Below are 26,970 nucleotides of genomic sequence, written 5' to 3' on the forward strand. Positions count from 1 at the left end.
GTCGAAGTTGTAGGACCGAATTGCAGTAGGATGAAGTGCAACATCTTATAGTTGGGAGGAAGGAAACTTTGTTTAGACCTCGTTTACCTTAGGAAGAGTTGTCTTGGTCTTGGAAGGTCCAAGGGGGAGTTTGATCTAGAGTTCCTTTAGGAGCTACAAGGTTGAAATCGCAAGGTCAAAGTTGCAGATCGAGTAGCAATATTGTCACTAGCAGGTCAAAATTGTAGTGTAGTATTTTGTTGTAGATTCAAGGAAGGAATTGAAGAAGGGTTGACTTGGTATTGGGAGAAGGAATTGATTTCGGGATTGAGACTTTGTATCTCATTTGAAGCAAATTCTAAGAAAAGAGTTTTTGGGTTTTCCCCTTGGAGGAGTTTTTCCCTAGATGAGAACCTATATTTGTGTCCTATTTTGTTGTTGTTGTCTCTTAATATTGTTTGATGAATAAATTTAACTAAAAAATGTAAAGAATATAATTAAGATTCACAAACAAGTATCAAAGATAAAGAAAAATAATATATAACAGCTGTCACTGTAGATTTTCTAACATTTTCCTCTAATTTGAATTAAGTAGATTTATATTATGAAAGTGTCAAATTGATAGAAGAAAATTTACCAATCATCCATGAACTATTTATTTGTTCCTTTATGAGTAGTTTTAAGAGTACTCATGATTTCCTATATGTATTTTTCTTATGTTTTAAAACTTTGCTAAACACATCATGTTAAAAAAAATGTTAAATCACAAAATATTCATTTTCTTAAGTATGAGTGGTATAAAATTAAAAATAGTTATTTTTTAATTAAAATTGTTTAGCATATTAAAATCTTTAAAATTTTTACTTATGATTAGGAGGGATAGTTTACTATATTGTTTTTCGATATATTTAATTTCATCAAATTCTACCACTGAAGGGTTGGAGGTTTTTTCGTTCCTAAATGGGAGCAAACTCTACTTCTCTCGGGTTGGAAGTTCTTTCATTCACTTTAATTTTTGTTTGTCGTTGTGATTTTATTCATTAATTGAAAACCTGGGATTCTTTTCCCTTGTAAGGGAAATCCTAGCAAACAACCTTCGTTACTTGGATAAGTTCATGAAGTTGGAATTCCATGAGTTACGTTTTAAAAAGGAGATAAATTTTGGGATTTGGGATTCCATTTGGTGCTTACATGTTTAAAGAGGTCCCTCTAAAGAGCATTTGATGCTTTAAAGTTTGTGTGATCCAAACAAATTTAAAGAATTCCATGTCCATAATTTCTTTAATCTTACCCTTTGTGTCTCATTCTACCATAAGAAAAGTTAAAATATGACTTCAATTTAACCTTACCTTTTGTATCTCCTTCCACCACAATAAAAGTCAAAATAATATTTTTTTCTTTTCTTGAGACCACCCTAGCATTAATATATTAGATCAAGGTGATAAATTGTGCTACATTGAGAGACATAATGTTAACATGTTGCATTTGATCTTAGGTGACCTTCCAAGTTTCGTCAACATGTCTTATGGATGAGAATATTTTCAATACTTAGAAGGAGAAGGGTAAATTTACTATAGTAACTTTACTATCACATCCTTCTAAGAAGAATGAAGAGACTATGTTTCCTCATTCCCCTTTGTAAGAGAATTCTTGCCATATTATGAGAGTAAATAGTAAAGTGTAAGGGAAAGAATTATGTAACAAGGGTCTTCCATATCATATTTTGAACTTCAATATTATTATTGGTATGTGTTACAATAAATCTTTTTGTTGAGTTAGAAAGGTAACTTCCATTTGTATGATTTGCATTAATGTGAACACCATTACATGCAGAAGGGAGGTGACTTTTTACATGCAAATTTCAAGGTCTCCTCCCTTTCTAATTATTCAAAATTCTCTATTTATGTATTTACACATTTTCACCTAATTCTTGAGGGTTAAGTGTCTAACATTCCCCCTCTTAATCTGAAGTGGTGTTTGTGAGTCCAAGCATCATTTTAAATCCTTAACTTTTCTCTTCCAAGTGCTTTGGTGAAGATGTTTTCAATATACTCATTTCTAGAATAATGTCGTAGGTGAATAGTCTTGGTACCTACATGATGTCAAATCAAATAATACTTTTTGTTGATATGTTTGGTTTGATCATCGAATTTGGGATTCTTGGCCAATTTAATTTCAGAAGTATTTCCAATCAAAAGAGGAGTAGAGTTCACCTATTTCTCTTGCAAATCTTCAAGAATTTTCCTAATCCACGTAGTCTCATTGGTTGCTTCGGTAACTGCCACAAATTTTACCTCTATTGTGGAATCTGTTGGAAGTAACTGTTTGCATGACCTCTAGAAGATAAATCCTTATCCAAGGATCATAACGTAGTTTGAAGTATACTCTCTATTCTCCTTATCTCCATCAATTTAATCAAAATAAGTCATCCACCTATGAATATTTAAGTCCAAAGTGTTGAGTTCCTTTCAAGTACTTTAGAACACTTTTTGCAATAGACTAATGTCCTTCATAAGGCTTTTGCATAAAACTAGAAAGAAGTCCAATAGCAAATGAAATCTCTGGTCTAGTAGTGGTGAGGTAGATAAGACTTCCCATAAGCTATCTATACTTAGTAGCATCCTCAAATTCATTTCCTTTTTTAGATGTGAGCTTCAGGTTTTGTTCCATTGGAGTGGACAAAGGATTGCATTCAACCATGAAAATTTTGTTCAACAATTCTCCAATGTACTTCTTTTCAAAGAGAAATATATGCTTTTGATGTTGGATCACTTCAATGCCCAAGTAGTAATGAAGGTGCCTCAACTCTATCATATCAAATCATTTCTTCATTTTTTTTGGATGAAAATATAGTTTTCATTATTCCCTATTATCAACGGATCATCTACATATACCACAAGATAAACATCAGTTTTTCCAAATTTCTTGACAAATAAAATTGCATCATCAAGATTAAAGTGTTTTAAATTTAATTTCAGAAGATGATTAGTCAATTTTTTGTATTAGGCTCGTGGTGCTTATTTTAGATATTTGATAATTTTGCATATTTTTTGTTCTTGTCCTTTCACAACAAAACCTTCTGGTTGAGACATAAAAACATTTTCTTTCAAGTCTCCATTAAAAAAAGAAGTATTTACATCCATTTGATGGAATTCCCATCCATTGTGAGATGCCAAAGAGTCTTGATGGTGGCCCATTTTTCTATCGGGGAAAAGGTCTCTTCATAATTGACACCTTTTTTCTATGCAAATCCTTTTTCCACAAGCCTTGCTTTGTGTTTTTCAAGTGAGCCACTTGATTTGTTCTTGAAGACATATTTGTAGCCAATTAGTTTATGGTCCATTGACTTCCATGTTCCATTTTTTATGAGAGCATCATATTCCTTTTGCATTGCTTCTTTTCATTCATCATGAGAAGTAACTTATTTAAAGGAAGTTGGTTCAAAATTAGTAGACAAATTTAATTCAAAATCATAAGAAACATCCATATCATCAATTGAATCAGAATCATCTATATCACCTCCATTTTGTCTGGTGGAACTTCTAATTCTTGTCTTTCCAACCTCATCAGGATGAACACTTCCAAGTGTTTTAATGAGTCATTTTGGAGGACCTTTCTGAGATGGTTCAGATTGCGTTGTTGATTGAGGTGGGGTTGATTCAAGATTTAGATTTCTAATCCTCCCAATCACATCACTCAAAGGGTCTTCATGATCTGAAGAAGTGGTTGGAAATTCGTGAGGAGGAAATTTCCTCCTTGGTGATGTTTACCCCCATTGTCTATGTTCTTACTTCCACGTCCTCTTTTACCACCTCTTCCTCTAGATGAATATTGTGATTGATTTTTCTCTTTTTGTGCAAGGAAGATTGCTTCTTCAAGGGATTCAGAAGTTGTTTTCCTCTTCCCTAAATATTTATCCCATCCTGCAAACTTCTCCACAAGAGTGTCAAATGTAATTTCCTTGAGTTGGGAACTAGCTTGCAAGGATTCAAGATAGTGAGAATATGTAGGATAGAGTGTCTTGTAAAAGGTTGTAAGAGGGATGTCCATTGTAACTCTATTGGTTTCTAGATAATGGATGATGACTCTGATTTTTGAGTCTAGGGCCAAGGGGTCATCTCCCTTCAACTCCAGGTTGAATAGCTTGATCATCAATTGAACTACTTCCAATTCTAAGTGTGAGTCATATAAAGCTTTCAACTTCTTCAATGCATCATAAGAATTTGTAATTAGAACAATATGATGACTCACCTCTTCACTTACAAAAGCAACAATCAATACATAAGCTCTTCTATCCTTATTCTCCAAAATGGCTAGCTCTTTATCTGATGTGGGCTTGGCAAGTGCATTGCCACCTTCTCCTTCACAAATGGATTTCCATAAGTCATTAAAAATGAGAGTATGTCGTATATTTTATGACGATTCCTTGTAGTCATCTTTTCCAATTAATACTACTCCACAATGCTTCACGATTCTTCTTCCTTCCCCATGATGTATGGTCATTTTGCTCAAAAGCCTTCTCTATTTTATTTTTTTATTAAACAAACACAAGGTTTAATATTGTAGAAGAAGAACCAACAAGCTCAAATGACATTAAAAAAATGAACTTTCATCGTCTCAAAGAAATATCCACAAAGAAGCTCTTCCAACGCCAATGACCATAAGGTTTCAAGAATTGCAATGTGATGCTTGACTCGAGATTTAATCTCTATCTTGGTGACTTCGGCCTTGTGCATTAAATGGAGCATGTCAGGTTTCAAATTCCATGGAGATGTGATGGGAAATAAATATATAATAATAGTTCCATCAAGCATTTCAAGTTATCAAAGTCGAGTCTAATTGGTGGCATAATAGGGTATATTTCTCTAGATAACCTACAAAAGCAAAGAAAACCAACGACAAAATTAGATGTTTTTAGCTTCAAGATCATGGCACTCAAAGTGACCTTTTGGCATAGGGTGATAGATTTGACTCTTCTAAATGAGAAGATCGTGTTGGTGGATGTGGGTAGCAAAGGTAGTGGGGCTCACCTTCTTAGAAACAAACTCTTCTAGCACATGTTGAATATGTAGTGCCTCTAAAAAACTCATATGGTCAAACAAGCCACACTAGAAGACATTAACACAAGCTTCATTGTAAAAAAGTTAGATGATGAAATGGGGTAGTGGTGGGAGCTTGCACATTAGCAGAAGGTGCGAAGAGATTCATCACCAATAAAGGAGGCAACATCAAACTCTAGAGTAACGCCTACCCGATCAAGCCAGAAATATGCAGAAAAATAGAGGAGATGGATGGGCATGAAACAATGGATATTGTAGAGAATTGGTATAGGAGTTACTAAGCAGGGCAGATGTGTAGAGAACATGCGCTCTAATACCATGTCAGGTTAGTAAGGTAACTCCCATTTGTATGATTTGCATTAATGTGAGCATCATTATATCCATGAAGAGGGGTGACCTTTGGGATTAAAATTCCAATTTCTCTTCTCATTCTAACTATTCAAAATTCTCTATTTACATATTTACACATTTTCACCCATTTTTTTAGGATTAGGTGCCTAACACTTTCCAAGAAGAATGAAGAGAATATGTTTCCTCATAGCTCCCTATAAGAGTATTATTGTTGTATCATGAGGGTAAAGTGTAAAGAGAGGGATGATGTAATAAGGGTCCTCCATTTCATGTTTTGAACTTCAATATCATTGTTATGAAAGTATAGTTGTTGATCAAACGAGAAAATTACCTAGTACCTTTTTTGAGGTAGCAAAAAATCGTCCGATTTTGAAAAGTGGTGATTCAAAATACACCTTTTTTTAGCATATTTTTGGCACTTCAAATTTTCCTATGTATCAAGTATGAATATTTTCTTTTAGATGTTAGTGATTTTCATGCTGATTTTGAAAAGTGTTGATGCAGTGTCAACTCCCTTTTTTTAGAGGGTTGATTTTTGACACTTTAATTTTTCTAATGTCTTTTTCTTCCCTAAGATGTTTTTTTAAGTGTATTCACATATTTTTGTGTTTTTATTTTTCTTTTCTACAAAAAATCTTACTTTTTTCGCGTAGTTAAAAGAAATGGTCAATATTTTAAAGTTAATATTTTCTATATGTTTATGTAATGTTAATTAATATTTCAATGCACATCAAATAATTGTCACTAAAAAAACAATAATTTTAAATATTTGACAAAAAAGACACATTTTCAATATAAGCATAATGAGAAAAATACACATTTTTATACTTTTTGTCATGTCAAATAAATGATTTTAATGGAAAAATCCTAACAAAAAAACTTTAAAAAATAGCATTTTTTTTATAAATTTATGTTAAAAAATAATAGTAATCACGGGTTTTTTACAACAAAAAAATTATTCACATAAAAATTAAAGTGAAAATCAGATAATACAAATATTGAACATATAATAACAATAATAAAATGTCCATTCTTCTCATAAAATATCAAAGTCAAAACATTACAAGTAAAACTAATGAAGATCTCTGAAATAGTTTGAAGAGTTTCTTATGATGACTTTTCAAAAGGATATTTCACATTTTATCAAAAGTTTTTTTTTTAGATGGGAGGTCTAGTGTATTCAGCATTTTCATAAGGGTTTTCATGTGTTATATGGTTAATGCCATGCAAGCGATTTTATTGAATCACTAATTTTCTAAGTTTATTAAAAAGGGACCCATTTCTAATTAAAGTTTTTTGTAAATTTTTTTTTAAAGAAATGGGGGGTTGTTGTACAACACAACAATTGGCGATTCACTGGAAGAAACAGTTATCTCTGAGAAAGTAATGCAATATTCTAACTTTCTTTATTTGAAAACCTTTGAGTATAGAGAAAATCTAAGAATAACTAGATAATCATGAACTCTGAATATAATGAAAAATGTTTCTGCAATCTCTTTCTCATCTTAAAAATAAAAACATTCTAAGTTTATTTAAGCCTTGATTGGTTGATAAAGATAAAACAAGAAGATTTCTCCAACTTAGCTTATATAATGACTCCGTTGTCATAGGTAGAGCCTCTGCTACCAACAAACATTTATAGTCTCGACAGGGTTACCTTTTAACCATTCAATCATTCATTGTCCCATCCATTTCAGAGTATAATTTCTAAGAGTAAATCCAAAAAGATATGTTTCCACATATTTTCTTTATTGCATTTTTCATCTTCTTTATTTTTATTTTAAAAGATAAAAAGCCATTGTCCTGGTTTGGTGGCCAGCTATTGACAATGCCATTCACTGGTTGTAATTGAACTGAACAAGTTGGCTCATGATGAGACCCCTTGTCTTATAATTATAAGCCATTACCCTGTTTTGATATGCAGTATTGGTAATGTCAGTTTAATTAGTTCCCTATGATCATGGTAAGCAGGCTCGTAAAGAGACCTCTTATCTTTTATATCAAACATATTTTAGAATTACACTCTGAAAAATCACAATCTTTGTGGATGGGGTGAATGATTTACTCCTTAAGAGAATATGGATGACAATGTAAGAGTTGAAGATGCTAAGTTTGGATAGGCCTTTGATTTTTATAGATAACCTCATTCGAACTTTAACAACTTGGAGTGATTTACAGTATTTTCAAGTTTTGAAAAGATTTTACAAAAATAAAAGAGGTTTTCAGAGTTTAATTATATTTAATTCCCTAGCACTTCCTTCTTTTCCTTTAAGGCTTCCATCTATCAAAAGTAAATATTAACACTATTTTCTTTAAGCAACTTTCAAAACAATAAAATCCAATAGAAAGCTATTTCCAACCTTATTTTCTAGAATACAAACAAAACTGCAAATCTACACTAATTCACAGATCGAATATTTACAAATAAGAAGGGGTTACCTTCTTAAGTAAAGAATTTCTTTAAGATTAGCCCATTGACAGGAAGAGAATCTCTCTTTCCTCATAGATCTTGCAATATGAATGTTGATGGGCCTATCTTCTCGATGATTTGAAACGGTCCCAGCCACATTTTCTAAAATTTAGTGTGTTTACCTTTATCTTAGTGGGCTTTGTCCCATTTCAAAACAAGATCACCAATCTGTAAAAAATTTGGGCCAGTGGAAGTTGTATCAAAAGATGAATTAATAAAACGTTGATGCTTTGCATGTGTTATTCTGGCTTTTTCTCTTTCTTTTTCTAATTTAAGGATTTTATTATATCTCAATTGAATAGAAGATGAAGGATTTTCTTCAATAAACTGCACTAAAGCTAGTGATGGGAGTGCTAAGTTAGCTGGTATGATAGCTTCCTTTCCATACACTAAATTGAATGGAGAAGTGCCTATTGAGGCCTTCTATGTTATGCGATCTGCCCATAGTGCAAATACTAAAGACTTGTGCCAATTTTTTTTATTCTGATCAACAGTTCTCTTAATGATTTTGATAAGATTTTTATTGGTCAATTCTGCTAAACCATTACCCTGAGGGTAGTAGTTTGCAGAGTATTTCAATTTAAACCCTCTTTTAATAGAAAATTCAAGTATGGTATTTCCAGAGAAATAAGATGCATTATCGAAAATGAGAGCATTAGGTACGCCAAACCTGGTAATGATGAACTGGTCTATGAAGTTGATAATTGCTTCAGAATTGGCTACCTTCAAAGGAATTGCTTCTACCCACTTTGTAAAGTAATCTGTGGCTGTAAGGATATATCTGTGCTGTTTGGATGAATGTGGAATAATTTCTCCGATGATATCCAGTCCCCATTGTTCAAAAGGTTGTTCGATGTTGACTGGTTGCAAAGGAAAGGCTGGCTTCCTTTGTCTTCCACTAGCAGTCTGACACATTTTGCATTTCCTTACGTATTCATGGGAATCTTTAAACAAGGTGGGCCAATAATAACCAGCATGTATAATTTTGTGAGCTGTTGTATCACCTCCAAAATGTCCTCCTGCTAGACCATCATGTAATTCCTGCAAGACCTTTTGTGCCTCAGTTTTTTCAAGGCATCTTAATAAAACCAAATCATAATTCCTTCTAAACAACACATCATCAATAATCTCGAAGTTTTTAGCTTTCAGTCTTATGGCACATTTATTTTTATAGGAAATATTAGAAGGAGCATATCCATTTTTCAAATAAAATATCAAATCTGCATATTGAGATTCAGGATTGATGGTACTTATCTCATTGATCTCCTTAATATTATTTGAACCTTCATGTTCCTGAATGTTAGAAGCTCCTGCTAACAACCTGCAAAAACCTTGACCTTTGACAATTTTCGCTGGTTTAATGTCCAAATCATATTCTTGTAATGTTGTAACCCAGTTTTCCCTTTTTTCTCCTAACTCCCTTTAGACTAGTAATTGTCTCACTGCTGAAAATGGGACTATTACTTTCGTATGAGTTTTTAAGAGGAAGGGACTAAAGTGTTTAATGGATTTGAACACAGCAAAGGCTTGCTTTTCTACTTCGGAATAATTAATCTCAACACCTTGGAGATTTGAACTGAAAAACAATATGGGTGCTTCCATGTTTTGTTCATTGATTTGTGTTAACACAGCTGCATAGGAAGTATCGGATGCCAAAATGTATAAAATGAAATGATTGGAAAAATTGGGAGTGTTTAATGCAGGAGAATTTATGATTGCCTACTTGATTGAATCAAAAGCTTCATTCTCTTTATGCCCCCATTTGAACACTGAGTTTTTCTTGATCATGGTCTGTAATGGTAAAACAATCTATGAAAAATCCGGAACAAACATTTTTAAAAAAATTATTTGACCTAAAAATGATTGCATCGATTTTTTATTATGTGGAAGTGGAATATCAGAAATCTCCTTGATCCTATTTGGATCGATATAAATACCATATTTTGAGACAATAAACCCCAAGAGTTTACCTTGGTCAAGAGCAAAAAATGATTTCTTAGGATTCAATGAAATCTCATACCTTTTACAACGTTCAAAGATTTGTTTCAAATCATGTAAATGATTTGCTCTTTTCTTGGAGAAGACAGTAATGTCATCTAAATAGACAACAACCGACTTATTAATTAAACCTGTGAATGCTATATCCATTTCTCTCTGGAATGTAGCCCCAGCATTAATCAATCCAAAAGGCATTTTTTGCTAGGCATATGATCCCTACTTAGTCCTGAAAGAAGTCTTGAGTTTGTCATCTGGATGCACCAATATTTGGTTATATCCAGAAAAACCGTCTAAGAAAGACATTAATTCAGAACCAGCTACTGAATGAGGAGTTTTCTCCATTGTTGGTAGTGGAAGGTTATCCTTTTGACTAGCTTTATTAAGATTTCTGAAATCAATGCAAATTCTAATGTCACCATTTTTCTTCCTGACAGGTACTAAGTTAGAAACCCACTTTGAATGTCTAACAGGAAAAATTATCTTAGCCTTTAAGAGTTTTTTTAACTCTACTTTAATTTGACTTTCTAGGTTCGGATGAATTTTCCTCAATTTTTGTTGTACTGGTTTCTCTTCAGATATCATTGGAATTGTATGTTGTATGATAGAAGTATCATATGTTTTTAAGTCATCATAATTCCAAGCGAAAACATTTTTATATCTATTCAAAAGTCTTATAAAAGCAAGTCTTTCTTCTGAAGTAAGTCCTAATCCCAGATTGATATTTTGTGGTTTGGCCTCAGTGCCAAGATTTATTAATTCGAATCTCAAAGTAGAACTTTGAAGTTTTGAATTAGTAACTTGTTTAAACCTATCCTTGATATCATATAGATCCTCAAGCTTGACTACTGATTTAGGTATAGAATTTTCCTCAAGTCTTTGCTTCATTTGAAGATCATGCTCACTCTCATCAATAATCTGGTCATCATAGGATTTATCAGAAGTTAAGAAATTCAAAATGTCGTCGTCATGATTGAATACCTGCCAGTTAGTGACATTGTCTGGAACCGATGGTCTGAAAATTAATTCTACTGAAAATCTATCAGGGCTGTAATCCTCGGATGGAAGGAGCTTAGAAGCAACATTGGCTAGTAAATCAGCTACTGCATTCTGAGATCTAGGAATGGGAGAAATATTAAACGCTAGAAAATGAGATATAAGATCTTGAACCAAGTACTGATAATGTTTAAGATGACTAGAAAAGAAATGTATAGTATTCCTTGCTTGATAACGATTTCAGAGTCATCGAATACTTTAAGATATTTCACTTTCAGGCCTATTGCTTTGTAAAGTCCTTGGATCAACGCCTCATATTCAGCAATATTATTTGTACACTCAAATTCTAGCCTACATGATAACATAGTTTTTTCTCCTTCAGGACTAACTAAAATACATCCTGCTCCTGCACCATCATTGGATTTTGACCCATCAAAATATAAAGACCAAAATACAGGTTTATCTACAGTTTTATTTACAATTTCTTCAGCAATATTAACACATCTTGATGTATCTGTATGAGAAAAAATTTCTATTTGAGATGTGAAACTATTAACTGAGAAAGGTGATGATTGAGCATTAAAATTACCAAAGAATGATTCAGATGAGTAGTTGCCAAGAATGTTATTATTGAATGCTATGGGCTGGTTTTCTTGCTCAAATTCTGTTACAGTATGAGTCATATGCTTCTCCTGATCGATCTTGATCTGATTTGGCTTCCCTTTATAGGGAAGCCACATATGAGACCAATCGGTAGAAATGTAACCATGGAGTTTTTCAGACCAATCCCTGCTTAGAATTAAGCCATAGAACTCAGGAATGTCAGCAATCAATATATCAATTCTTTGAACTACTCTTGGATCAGCTGATAACCTAATGGTAACTGAATTGATTTCTCCTAATACTTGGACCTTAGTTCTATCCAACTGAACAATATGTACTGCAGATTTTTGAGGCTCAATATTCAATTTTGAACAGACTGAAGCTGGCATTATATTCGATGAAGCCCCTAAATCTATCAAGCAATTATGCAAGTTTCTATTGTAGATTTCATAGGTCAAGAGAAAAGGAGGGGTATGAGAATTAGATCTGTCTCCGATCAACACAACATCAGTAGCTTCTACTCTATCGGATGGTGGCTTACCTATTCCATTAGCTGCCTTGGACAATACAACATTTGGAAGAGGAGAAGAAGGTACTGCATTTAATTCTTTGAGTAGCAATTTTTGTTGATGTTTGAGCTTGCTAAGCTCAAATATAGAGATATTTTCTCTAGTCTTCTTCATGTCTTCAATGATGTTGTAATCCATAGAGTCAACAACTACTAATGTCTTAGATGATGAAGGTGGATTGGAAGATGATGGCTGATTTTGAGTAGGCGCTGTTGTAGATTTCTTTGTGGGGACCTTATCTTTGGTAGTAGGACCCATATTTTTCTTCTTTTGAGTTGGTTGAATAGGCTCTACAACTCCTTTACTCCTGGTACTTACTGGGAAAGCTTCCTGTTCATTTTCAGTATCTGAATTGGGCAAGATGAAATCCCACATACCATGACATTCTACAACCTCTTCTTCCTCAGTTTCCTCAGATGATAAGATTTTATCTTCTTCTTCATCGTTCTCCGGATCTGATTCTACATTAGATATAGCATTAGGTGGTTTTGATTTGGGTATTTTGAAGTTTTTAAATGGATTCTTAGTGGAAGTCTCGGCTACTTGTTTTTTAATTTTTACTATCTCATTTGACATAGTCTTTAAAACCTTTTGCAGACCTTCCATATCATATGGATCTTTAGCCATTTTCTTCTTTGAATCATCTTTAAAAGTAACCTTTTTGGACTTTCGCTCTTCAAGGGTAGTTTTCTTTTCTAAGGCAATGATACGTTTTTCGACAACGATTGCTTCCTTCCTATTCTCTGCTAAAGTGGGCTTTGCAGATCTGTCAACGAAGATTGGTATGTTTGAAGGTAAGGCCGATACGTACCATTCACTTTGAACCTATTCACTAGGTTTATATGTAGTAGGAATCTTATTTAAGAGCTTATTAAATCGTGAGTTGAAATCTTTGACTGGTTCTCTTGGTTCAGTTTTGAGATTTGAGAGATCGTTGATTAATGTCACTGTTGACCTATCATCTCCAAATTTAGTCAAGAATTTCTCTTGAAAAATGTTCCAACTAGTAATGGATCTTGATGGTAATGAGAAATACCAAGACCCAGCTTCTCCTTGGAAGGTATATGGGAAAAGCCTAACAACCACATCTTCTTTAGTTACTCCTTTTAAATTTACTGACAACATAAAGTTGTTTATGTGTTCTTCTGCTAGTGTGCCGTATCCGGGTTAAAATTTGGTAGCCATTTTTTGGGATGAGCCAGCAATTGACTCAAGGGTGCAGGCATTGTGACTGCCCCTGGATTGTTCCATGGTCTTTGAGCCATTTTTGAGCTACTAACAGAGGAAAGCGCAGATGAAGTTCCTAGTGGTTGGGAAGAAGATGTTGAAGTTCCAGTACCCTGTTGAACAACAATATGGAGTGGAGGAGTGGATGGTTGACTTTGCAATGGAGAAGATGAAATGGATGATGATGATGAAAGAGTCTCACTGTCAGACCCTTCAGGTGTCTTCCTTGCTCTTTTTATTTTAGGTAAAGGGAATTCTGTGGGTTCTATACCAAGCTTTTTACTTTGTAATCTGGTAAGAGGATGGGAAGGAATGTATTGCGAAGTCACACTGCTTTGAGATAACTCATATTTCTGTGGTGATATTGAAAATCCTTGAAGTTAATGAATTAAAGACTGAACTTCAGGAGGTTCAAGAGTGGATTTATCTGAGATGTTTTGGGTTCAACAGTGGTTGTTGTTTTCTCAACTTCTCGCTTAGAAATTAGAGATTGAGAATGCAAAGGAGAAGTCGAAGGTGATGTGGAGGGAGATTTACTCTCAGAATGGACTATAGATTTGGATTTTCTCGCCATTCACAGTTCAGGCCCTCCTTCTAACGCCAAAAATGTTGATGTCTCTAAAATCGCTGCATCAACATCAAGGAAAACCACTTGATCCGGACCTTAAAGCTGCTCCTTTTCCGTTTGGTGTGGTGGCTCCAAATAGATGTAATGGGACCAGTTTCCCAGTGATATATGAATTGATGGATGATTGGTTTGTAATGTATAACGGGAATGATAATTTCTCCATTTTAAAATGAAAAAATATATAAAGATAACTAATCTATCCCGAGAATTCTTCTAACAATGTGATTCTTGATTGTTTTTATTGACAAGTAAATATGAAGATGACTTACTCATAAATAAAAATATGCATTCATATGATAATTACTTCGTTCAATTAATTGAACAAAGTAATAATTAAAACGTTATCGCACTGATCATAATATATCACTAACATATATATATGAAAGATGACAATTCAGAAACATTCAATAATGATAGATTAAAGAATTGTAGTAGAAACATATACACATCAATAATAGCAAAGTTGATAAATGTTAATTCACATAGAAAAATAAAACGAAAGCATAGATAGTAGTACCGTATGCATTTGGATCTCCTCTGATGTGAATCACATTCAAATTCTGTCTTCTAATTTGAGAATACTTTCATAGGAAGCAAAAGTGCATATCTCATAAAAGCCTTCTTTATCAAAATTCAGAATTCAGGTCTAGTCTTTTATAAAAATAAATATATCGAAAGCACAGTAGTGCAACTCCCGACTTAAGTCTTAATACAAAATTGAGGACCCTTTCTAAAAACATGAAAGGGTCTATAAATACTACAAAAATAACAAACTATGAAAGAAATATGTTATGCGCTGGTATAACCAAAACATAAAAATATGGAATTCATCTTGAAATAGCAGTGCTGCAGTCGGTTGAAAGGATTCATTGAATTGGCTTATCTTCTTGTGATCGGAGTTGACAAATGGAAAGCATTAGCTAGACCTTTGGTGGCTAACTCATACAAAAGTGCAACTGAGCTGCAAATGTGGCATCAGCAAGTTTGGGGATCATGTGGTTGATCGCATCTGTGAGACACTTCATCGCCATTTGTTGACTATGTGGTTTTACAATGAAAAACCAAAATGTTTCCCATGTTAAGCTGTGAATGCCTCCGATAAGTTTTTCTCTATGCATCAGCTCCTGTTTCCACTGTTTTTCTAATGATTTCACCTGTGGGAGTTTGCCTGGAGAGAATTCTATTATTAGATTACATAAATACAAACTATTGTTGATTAATTCAATCAAATTATTTGTCGTTGATCTGCATCTGGATGTAGCTCTCTCAGCTTTCATTAACTGAGATTCCCATTCAAAAAATAGAATTTCTTTATGTGACTCCTGTATCTTTGGTAGGTTGGCAACTTTTCCTTCATTTGAATCTTGCCAAGATAGAAACTTATTTAAGCTCTCATCTGCCTTCTCTAACTCAAGCCTTGCATCTACTGACTTATCAATCATAGCTGCTGAGATATCACATAAAGGAATGGCCAATGAGATATTATGACACAGAAGGTCCAACTACCACGATAGAGCCTTGGTCATCTCCAGGGCTTCAGTTCTGAATTCTTCTACCTTGGGATATCCTTTGAATTGCTCTATTTGATCCTTCATTTGAGCGATTTGCTCTTCTTTTGATTTATTCACCTGCTCGTTCAATAGCTGTAATTTGCTCAATGCTTGGGATAACTCTTGTTGCTTATGGATGGCATGTTCATCAATTCTCTGCTTTTCATTAATTAATTGCTCATTCAACTGGTCATTGAGCTGTCTCTATTCCGCTAACTACTGTTCAATTTGATCCATTTTTTGTTGTCTTTCTACTGATTGTGCCTCTAGCTGAATGATGGTCTTTTTCCTTTAATAAATGATTAACCTCTGAAACCTTATCTATTGTTGCCGTTGTATATGCTTCAGCATATTGAGAAAGTTTGGTTAAATCTTCAGAGGGATTTATTTCCTCCCTCCATAACACATTCATCACTTTCATTTAAGGAGTCAAAAGAGGAGAGTGATCAATATTCTTCTTTTTCCTCTGTCTTTTAACTATAGCCCTATGCTTAGGGCTGTAGAAGACATCTAGTGGTGGTATCTCTTCTACATGCAAAACAATTTCATCAGTGGGATTTTCAGGGATGATCTCAATATCTTTATGAAACTTGGGTGGGTCACTTGTTCCTGCAATCGGAACTGTGTTGACTACTGTTTTCTGTGCTGTAGACACCTATGGTGTAGTGAACCCTTGGGTGTTCTCTGGATTACTGATAATAGAATCAAATTGTTCCCACTCCTTGATTAACTTAGGGTCAACATTAATGTGTGTATCAAGGGGTTCACTAACTGTTACCTGCTTCTGCTCCTGTTCTGGTGTCTTCTTCTTTTCAGGAACCTTCTCCATTTTGGGAGCATTCTCAGTGATTTTTTGTTCACTGTGGCCTTGTGGTTGAACTATTGAGGTTGTAGCTAATAGATCTAAAGGCAGGGTTTCCAATCTTTGAGCCCTAAGCCTATGGAATTTCTCTAATCCTCATGTTCCCAATTTAGTCTTAGTCAATTCTTTGACCTGAAAAAATAGTTCTGCTGAAGAAAACAAGTCGTAAAAGCTACCCTCTTCATGATCAAATCTGACGATTTTAGCCTGAGAGGTAACAATGTAATCAATATTTTTAGGGTCATACTGCTTTTATGGAATAGTTGCAAGATTTAACAACTTGATTTTCTAGGCCTCTTTCTCTGCATGTTTATAATCATGCAGAGTAAAGGTGGCACACCAAACGGGGAATGTAGGCCACATGTGTTTCTTGGAATCCCTAAGGGTCTTTGACATTTCTGCAACTGTTATCTGATATTCTAATTCCCGAGCCAATGGTTTATCGGGGATGTACAGAGGAAGAACATAAGGATTAGTGAGACTGCTGAAAAGCCTTATATAGGTGAATTTCTCTTCTCCAAACCAACTACCCATTGCAGTTAGGTCAATTGCTGCTTCCTCAGATATCTTAGAGGCAAGATTATTGAATAAGGAGTAATGTACAGGAAGAATAAAACCATTACAAATTCTATACAAATGGTTCTTATAATGGGCCTTCCATAGCTCTTTGTGATAGATGTGAATGGGATTGGGATCCTGGGGAGTCCATTTCCATCCGAGAATGGGGTATTCAGAATTAAAATAGATGGTGTCCATAATATAGGCACTGAAGTAAAAAGGAGGTATCACCCGGGAAACCACAGACCTCTTTCTTCTATATTCAAGTATCTCGGTGGCCATTTTGTCGGACAGAATGTTTGCCCAGTCCATAATATAGCCATGAACTGCAGCTTCCATTAAAGGAACCATATCTATAGAGAACTTAGCAGAATTATGGACTCCAAAGAGTCTGCACATCAATGTGCCAGCATAACAATAAGGAGAGGCTAATGAATCTACAGAGTACATACCCGATGTCTCGTGCTTGTGTTTGCTCGGGAAGTGTCTCCATTGCCTGATAGGGTCTGATTCAATGTCGTTTTCCTTCGCAAAAGCTTCTAAGAATGCTTTATTATAATACTTCTCTGGCTTGGGTAAATGATACATTTGTCTGAGATCCTCCACTCTAAACGACCCAAACACTTTTCCTTCGGCTGTACTAAACGTCCTGTCTGTAGTTGCAATGCTTTCAACAATCCATCTGACCATGTCATTATATGGCAAAACCTTGGCACGCATTGCTATCCTGTGTAGGAATGAGCAGGCCAATTCTTTCAATGTATTTTCTGATTTGCTTGTAGAATCTGCAGTAGCTTCTTCTTCGAGTTCTTTAGGCTCTTCTGCTTCTAGTAAATTATAGACACTCTCCCAACTTGCTTTTCCTAAACCAAGGCAAGTCGTATCTGATATCAATCCTTTCTTATTTGGCTCTAGTTGGCTTGGTTCTTTAACTACGACAGGGGCCTTGGCTTTCTTCACCTTCTTTCCCATCTTTTCCAGATTCATAAGCTTAGAGTAGCTCTACACAGACAATTGAAAATGTAACAGAGAAATATTTGTGCTGAAAGCTAAAACAGAATGAAAACAGTTAAGGCAATTCGCATATGATAAACCAAATGTAATTAAGAATCACCACGGGTGAAATCCTCGAAGGATTCACCCTTAACTGCGAAATTAATAACCATCATATCTGCCAATCATAGTAAATAAATGTCATAATTACCCGTCACATTGGCCATATGCTTAATGATCCTTTCAAGTGTGTCTTTAGATTTCTCTCGATTAGCAATCAGAGATAAATTGTGAATCGCAATTGGGAGATTCAATGGGTTAGGCTTAGCGCTTCATACTAATATCTCCGATCGCGATAAAGGAAAATATAATAAGGCGAGATATGTTCAGCGAATAGTTTGGTTTATTGCTTTTAAAATTTATATTCGCAAACAATACCTTTTAACGAGGTTTCCTTGAAATGAGCGCCTTTCTTTATAATATCACAATCGGGGGATTTTAAGTCCTTCTCACTATGTGTTGTGTGATACCTCCAACTGCTGATTGCAATTACGTTATCGGATCGGAGGTTTTAATGAGGACCTTTTTTTGAGTGCATTTCTTTTATCATTGCGATATGTGATCTTCGATTGCTTTATTGCATCGGAGAGTTTCTTATGATGACTTTTCAAAAGAATATTTCACATTTTATCAATTTTTTTTTTTTTAAGATGGGAGTTCTAGTATATTGAGCCTTTTGATAAGGGTTTTCATGTGTTATATGGTTAATGCCATGCAAGCGATTTTATTGAATCACTAATTTTCTAAGTTTATTAAAAAAAGGGACCCATTTCTAATTAAAGTTTTTTGTAAAAGAAAAATTTAAAGAAATGGGGGGTTGTTGTACAGCATAGCACGACCGCATCATGAACCAATACTTGGTTGTGACTCTTTCCATCTACTTGATTCAGGAGAATAGACTTATAAATATCATCTTTTGTCCAACATTCAACATGGATGAACACACAATCACTTATAATTGGTTGATCTCCGGAAGAAATAAGATTTGATTTTTGCCTATAACATGACATAGTAAAGTTTCAATTAACTTATACATAATAATAATAATAATAATAATCAAACATACAATTTCAATGTCTTACCATGTAAGATACATCCTTGAGTTTGTGATTCCCTTGAAGCTTGTTAATAACATTGCAAATTGTGTGTGTGAATGAAATGTCACAAAACTCCAAAGTGGTGATGTTGTGACTTCTTGAAAGACCATAACCACTTTATTAAAAGCTTGATAAGTGTAAGGCTCACTATCATATCCAATGACTAGGAAATTGAAACCATGAGGAATGTTTAAAATAATCAGGGCATATTCCCTTTTAAGTATGAGTTTTGCAATGTCTTCATAATCACCTTGTATTATTTGATATTGGATCGTGTCCAACCCATTCCAAATGAAATGAGTAAGAGTAGGATAGAGTTCAACATTCCTAAGATGATGCTTTCTTAGCCATTCCAACTTAATTTATTCAATGAATCTTTTGAAAATATTTTGTACTCCACTCGTATCCTTCTTCGACATCTTTAATGAAATAAACAAATATAAGTATAAGTAATAAAATAAAATAAAATAAATTACATATGAATAAAATGAATGTAAAAATCAACATACATTTTTGAATGCAAGATAAAAATATTTAAGTGTTGTTGTAGAACTTGATTTTGGGTAGTTTCGTACAACATCATTCCAACTCTCTTCATTCAACATTATAATCATATGTTTTTGTTTTTCATATAAAACTTATGACTGAATAAATAAAATAAAAATTGTTAATATAGTGATATGTATAACAAATAATACCAACAACAATATGTTATATTTAAAAGAAAATTATAATCCAAGAAAAAGTAAAAATAATTCAACAAACTTACTTTTGAAATTCTGGGCACATTTCCTCCAATGAGAATTCAATTGACTTCACACGAAATAATATTTATTTGACTAGTTTGTCATCCTTCACTCTTTGCAATGTTCTCCAAGATGTGATAATCATATCATCTGGAAGTTGCTTCATTTCAGGACCTGTCTTACTGTTAGTACATATTATGGGTTTAGACTTTTTAACCTTCTGATTTTTTATGACAATATTCTCCCACATGTCGAAAATGTCATCAATCAATTCCCATATCTCCTCTGTTCTAAATGCCAACTGGAAAATGTTATCCATGCCTCTAAATATTTCTGAATTTACTTTTCCACCTTTTGATTTGATTTTATCCTCAATTTGATAACCTATTTCCATACAACATTCCTTCCGAAAACTTAAACTGAATTTTGTCTTATCCCCACCACAATTTTCTTCAAATTCATTATGAATAAATCTGACCCTTTAGATAAAAGTCATAGACATTCTATACTCATTATCTGCATTATGATCCTACACCAATAACATTGCCTCTGTTTTTGTTAAACCAACATAAACGATGCATTTCACTGATTCAAAAAGATAGTTTCTGGGATATTCCTCGATCAATTTTCTTTTGGCCTCTATTGAATGGTTCCCTCCAATTACATAATATATGTAGTCAAAACAGTGTGTCCTATCAAATTCCTCTTTGTTGGGAACTTGATTTGGATCAACAAGAACCACATAATCCACCACATGTGCATATGGATTGTACCTGAACAATGTTTTCAAATTATGGACATGTAGGTGATGTGCCTTTCTAATTTGATATTGAAATTGTCCTTCATCTAGCCTACAAAATTGGGTGGCACTAAGCTCAATCTTTTTTCCACTATTAAATAATTTATTCTTCATCAAGTGATTTCGAATGACATTTTGTTTTGTTTTCATAATGTCATCCTCTAAATCAGCACCTAGTGTTATGATTTCTTTGTTGCCTTTAAAACTTTCACTTTGTTCTTCATTGTTGCTTATGATTTTAACAGAATGACCAACTTTTGATTTATTCTTCTTCCTAGTTAACATATATTCTTCTACATAAACAATCTCCTCATCATCAAGTGGAAGAAAGACATCCATGGGCATTTTTCTTTTTGGTGTTTTATTTCTTTTCTCCTTTTCAACAATAGTTCTAACCTCCTCCTCACTAATGGTAACATATTTTTGAGCTTCAACTTCAGCTACAACTGCCACATATTCAAAAGAAACATGTTTACCTTTGTTAGATTGACCCACCATATGGATTTTTTGATGATCCCCTATATGTACTATTGTAGTGTCATGGATTGTTGATATTTGCTTCATTCTCCTTTCTTCTTCTGACTCTATATGGAAATTGTTGATCACATTCATAATATTTGGCTCTACATAATAAATACCCTCTAGCATCATTGAAAGACTAAGCAAAATCCTATCAAAGAAAATACAATATGTCAATGATCAATCATTTATAAAAAAAATTAATGATCCTTACAATAATACATAACACATAAATATAAATAAGCATACTTACAATGTTATTTGAAATTTTGGATGAGATTTCTTCACACAATACTGTAGATTTTTCATATGTGTCATACTTGACCTTTGAGAGGTGATATCTAACATTTTCCTGTGACTTGGGAAATTTTGCAAGAACATAAACAATGTTTGAATTCAACACCAAACATGTCTCGTACTTTGCCTATCACCTCATATGGTTCACCCATGTAAATCATACCACAGTATAGATAGATATGTGTATTATCATCAGATTCAACATTTTTAACATGCCATGTAAAATTTGTTTTATTTATTTCTCGTGAATTCATCCATTCAGAAATAATCTTTGGTGTACTTGATGCGTCAGTTGGTCGACTTTTACGATGTTTCTCAGTTCGGGTCTGTTCAGCAGTATTCATAGCGCGTCCACCAGCAACTTTGGATAATGGAATTGTTGTCCTTGTTCCACACATATTCATGAAGACTTTCCTTGATGGCATCTCCATATATATATATATATATATATATATATATATATATATATATATATATATTACTTAACAAATTAAAATTAAAAATTTAACATTCTAATTGTTATTTAAAAAGATATAAATATAAAAATAAGTTAAATTACATGTAAATTTTAAAAATTGTTATAATCTTTGTTGCAATACTAACTTTCCAAGTCTTTTATGATGTCAAAATTATAGTGAGCTCGGGAGGCTTCTCTCCAAGCTTTTTGAGCATAGGAATAAAATCTTAAATCAAACTAAATAATTCATTTATTTAGGTTCGATAGACCAAAGTTTGGTCTCAGTGGACGTTAACCACCACCATCACCATCTTCATCATATATATATATATATATATATATATATATATATATATATATATATATATATATATATATATATATATATATATATATATATATATATATATATATATATATATATATTTAAATTTTAATATAAAAAAATTAATTTAATTAAAAAAAATTATTATAATATATTAAAATTTAATTTAATTATTTCTTGTTTTTTATTTTTATTTAATTATATATATTTTTATTTTAATAATTTAATTGTTATTTTATAAAAATAAAAATAAAAAATTATTTTTTTTGCGATGGGGCACTGCATGGAAACCTCCCATGCCTGCTCGTGCCCCCAGCGAGCGGCCCTTTGGCCACTAGTCGGGGGCCCGGGTAGGCAGGGCAGAGCACTGTGTGCAGCCCATCCTACCCCTCGCCTGCCTGAGCCCCCGGCCAACACCCAAAGGGCTGAGGGGCAAAAAAAAATGATTTATTTTTTAATTCAAATATTTAATTAAACAAAAAAACAATTTAATTTAAATATAAATGAAAAATAATATTTATATAAAAGTTAATGTTTTTTAATAATTAAATATAAAATAAATAAATAAAAAATAACAATTCAATTTATTAAAAAACATAATCATAACTAATTTTTTTTAATTAAATAAAAATTAAAATAGATTATAATTTTTAAAAAATAAAATTTATTAAAAAAAACACAACAAAACAATTTTTTTTTAAAATAACAAATATATAACAAAAATAATAAATGGATTTTTATTTTTATTTTTATTTTTTCATGCAAGAATTTTAATGCTCCCAAAAAAAAAATTAACACACTTTTTTTATTCCAAAAGCCAAAAATATATTAGAAAAAGAATTCTTAATTTTTCTCCTAAAAATATTAGAAATTTGAGTATTTTTCCGTTTTCTTCGCTACAAAAATATTTTTAAAAAAATGATATGGTTTTTGCCATAGAACAACAAATTTTTCCCAAATTCCTCTTTAAATAGTCAAAAAAAAACAAAACAAAACAAAAACTTTTCAAATGCGTAAAACTCTCGTTGAATGTGTGTTATCGGTGGCAATGTAACTCTTTCGCAAAATCACTCCATACTTTTTAACAAGACCGAGAAGGCTTGATGTGATGTGATGAATAGAAACAATGAATGTTATTTTATAGCGATGATTGTGGGATTGCTTTAGCGTTTCTCGAATGTGGGATTAAACTTTATATATATATATATATATATATATATATAGAGAGAGAGAGAGAGAGAGAGAGAGAGAGAGAGAGAGAGAGAGGGGGGGTTAGTTTTCATTCATTGTGGGATAAAAATAAAATATTAATTATAAAAATTAATTTAGTTACATAGTCAATGTTAAATAATTTAAATAGAAAAATTATTTTAATTTCGAAGAAATGCATTAAACGAAAATTTTTGTCAATATTTTGAATAGAAACTAGGGTGAAATTTTTCAAGACCAAAAGTTTAGTAATATGTTTTCAATTAAATTTTAGATAAAAGTTTTGGAAAGAAATATTTCAAAACAAAATTTTTCGAGGGAAATTTTTCAGCGAATTTTATTTTCGGTTGGGGGGGGGGGACTTTAGAGGGAAATTTTCAATCTCTAAGCTATAAATTTTCATTGGGGGAGAGTGCATTTTTATCATTCGACATCTTCTAGTTGAAGGTCATGGATTCTTTTAATAGTGATGTTTTTTATTTTTTTAGCATCAACATTTTCATCATGCAACAATTCTATTCATTTTGATAAATGTAATAGGAATTCTTTCACTATGAATAAAGAGAAATTTTCCACTTGGTCTTAATCCTAAGGATGATGAGAGCAACATTGATGAAGGGCAACAAAAATAATTTCCTGTGAATAGAGAGTCAATTTTTCCACTTCCTCCTAATCCTAAGGATTATGAGAGCACCACTGATGAAGGGGGGGATGAAGAATTTCCAGAGTCAAAGTTTCCACATAGTCCTAATCCTAAGGATTATGAGAGCACCACTAATGAAGGGGGAGATGAAGAATTTCCAAAGTCAAAGTTTCCACATAGTCATAATCTTAAGGATTATGAGAGCACCACTGATAAAGAGGGGTGAAGAATTTGTAGAGTCAAAATTTCCACATAGTCCTAATCCTAAGGATTATGAGAGCATCACTGATGAAGGGGGGATGAAGAATTTCCAGAGTCAAAGTTTCCACATATTCCTAATCCTAAGGATTATGAGAGCACCACTGATGAAGGGGACATGAAGAATTTCTAGTGTCAAATTTTCCACATAGTCTTAATCCTAAGGATTATGAGAGCACCACTGATGAAGGGAGGGATGAAGAATTTCAAGAGTCAAATTTTCCACATAGTCCTAATCCTAAGGATTATGAGAGCACCACTGAGGAAGGGGAGGGCGAGGATGAACAATTTCCAGTAAATAGAGATTCAAAGTTTCCACTTAGTCCTAATCTTAAGGATTATGAGAGCACCACTGACAAAGGGGAGGATGAAGAATTTCCATTAAATAGAAATTCAAAGTTTCCACTTATTCCTAATCCCAAGGATTATGAGACCACCACTGATGAAGGAGAGGATGAAGAATTTCCTGCAAATGATAATTTGACTATGAATAGAGAGTCATGTTTTCCACTCAATCATAATCCTAAGGATTACGCGAGCACCGGTGATGAAGGGGAGGATGAAGATTTTCTTGCAAATGATAATTTTAGAGGCACGAATGTGAATAATGAATTTTCTCTAAGTGAGTGTTTCAAAGGTAGTCATGGTGATGATGAATTGAATCCTCCAAGGGAGGTTTTTAAAAGCAGGGATGAATATGGTGAAGAATTTCGTCTGAGTTGGGACTTCAAAAGCGCAGATGTTGGTAGTGAATAATTTCCTTCAAGTGAGGATAGTAATGAATGTTTTTCAAGCAATGATGGTGATGAATTTTCTAACTATGTTCAGAATGATCATAGTCAGTATAATATTCCTCCTAATGATGATGAAAATGCTTCTACGAAGAATAATGAAATGAGGGAGACGTTGCAAGAAAATATTGTATCTAGGAGTAGGAGTATACATTTTCATATCAATCCAAAATATTCCAATTATACAAGGTTTAGGACATAATATCTCACAAGTAGAAGTTTTATCGGTGATCTGATTTCAAGTGAATGTTGTCGAAATGATTGCTTGAAACATATGGATTTGAAGTTTGCTTTGGAGCAAAGGAATAAATATTTGTCAATGAATAAAACCATGCAAAAATCATTTTTAATGGGTTGCATGCAATCTACACTAGTAGGTTATGATTATCATATTGGGAATGTATTGATCTGTAGAAAGGATTTTAAAATGTTGCATTCAATCGATGATTTTCGTTTGTCAAGAATCCAAGAAAGACTATAAAAAGATCCTACATATTATTTAGAAGTATGTTATAATAGAGAGGTTGGACCATCAACAATTATTTCAATGTCATGCATGAAAGACTTCTTTTCAAAGCACGGAGAGTGTATGCCAAATAAAGACATAATACATATTCCAGATAATTTCTCAAGACGAGAAATCTACAGCTTATACAAAGAATATGCAGAAGGTGTTGAAGGAGATGGTAATTTTATTACATATTCATATTTTACAAGGATATGGAAGAACGAATTCAACAATGTTCATATTCCTAAGAAGACAAGGATGGGGGTTTGCAATACATGTGCTTCTCTTAAATAAAAAAGGGATAAATGTCAAGGGGAAGAAAGAGGTATGCATTCATAACATTATTTTTAAAAATTGGATAGTTATCAACTATGAAAATATATTTATTAATAGATTTCTTTTATTTTATGTGCATATTCCAAATTCCATTATCAAAGCACTTCAAGGGCATCGCAATTAGCAAACAAGTGAAAGACAAAAATTTTATAAGCATAAAAAAAAAGTGTTATGATAATCCAAATAAATATTTGGGTTTGATAATTGATGGTATGGACCAAAAGAAAACACTTCTGACACATTTTGTCTACACACCAGAAAATTTACAGGAAGAAAAAATTATTTAGTTTCACTTGGTTGGTTGTATGGTCTTTAATGGGAAGATGTTTCCAAGGGTTTACTTCACATCTCCAAATATTCATAATGATTCAAATATTACCATAACTATAATCCATGGCGTGCTTTCTCATTGGTATTATATTCTTCCTGAATTTTTGTATCTGCAATTGGACAACACAAACCATGACAACAAAAATCAAGTTCTTTTTGGATATCTAAACATGCTTGGTCAATTAGGAATTTTTAAAAAGGTAAATATCAGTTTCCTTCTTGTTGGGCACTCATGATGATATTTATTAGATGTTTAGTCTTTTTTCAGTAACATTTAGGAGGAAGGATGTTAGGAGCCTGCCATCATTAATTGAATGTATTAAGAAATCATACATTCCAGAGCTTTTTTTTCATGTGCTGGAAGAAACTATTGACATGCAAAGGTTTATTCTAGGATCGCATGGTGAGAAGAAATGCATTGAACAACTTAATGACATTATCTTCTAGCATCAATTTCGTATCAAAATTTTTTATGGAAAAACACTTATATGGGGCAAGAAGTATTCAACTATTGCAGAATGGGGGCCATCATCAGGTTTAGCATTTTTGAAGTTCATTCCAGATCATCCAATATTTGCATCAATGATAATATTATTACAATCAATTGTTGAACTCCATAATGCACGAAGGCATAAGAGGGAGATAAATTATTATGGATGCCTGGAAGAAATAAGAAGATGTATTATAGATACATATGAGTACTTTGATGTTGCTGATTTAGTTTGGTGGAGTCTTTTTTCAATGATCAAAGTAA

Source organism: Pinus tabuliformis, chromosome 8 (assembly GCF_031772625.1).
Source record: "Pinus tabuliformis cultivar Carrire ecotype Pingquan chromosome 8, CPIR1, whole genome shotgun sequence".
NCBI classification, from domain to species: domain Eukaryota; kingdom Viridiplantae; phylum Streptophyta; class Pinopsida; order Pinales; family Pinaceae; genus Pinus; species Pinus tabuliformis.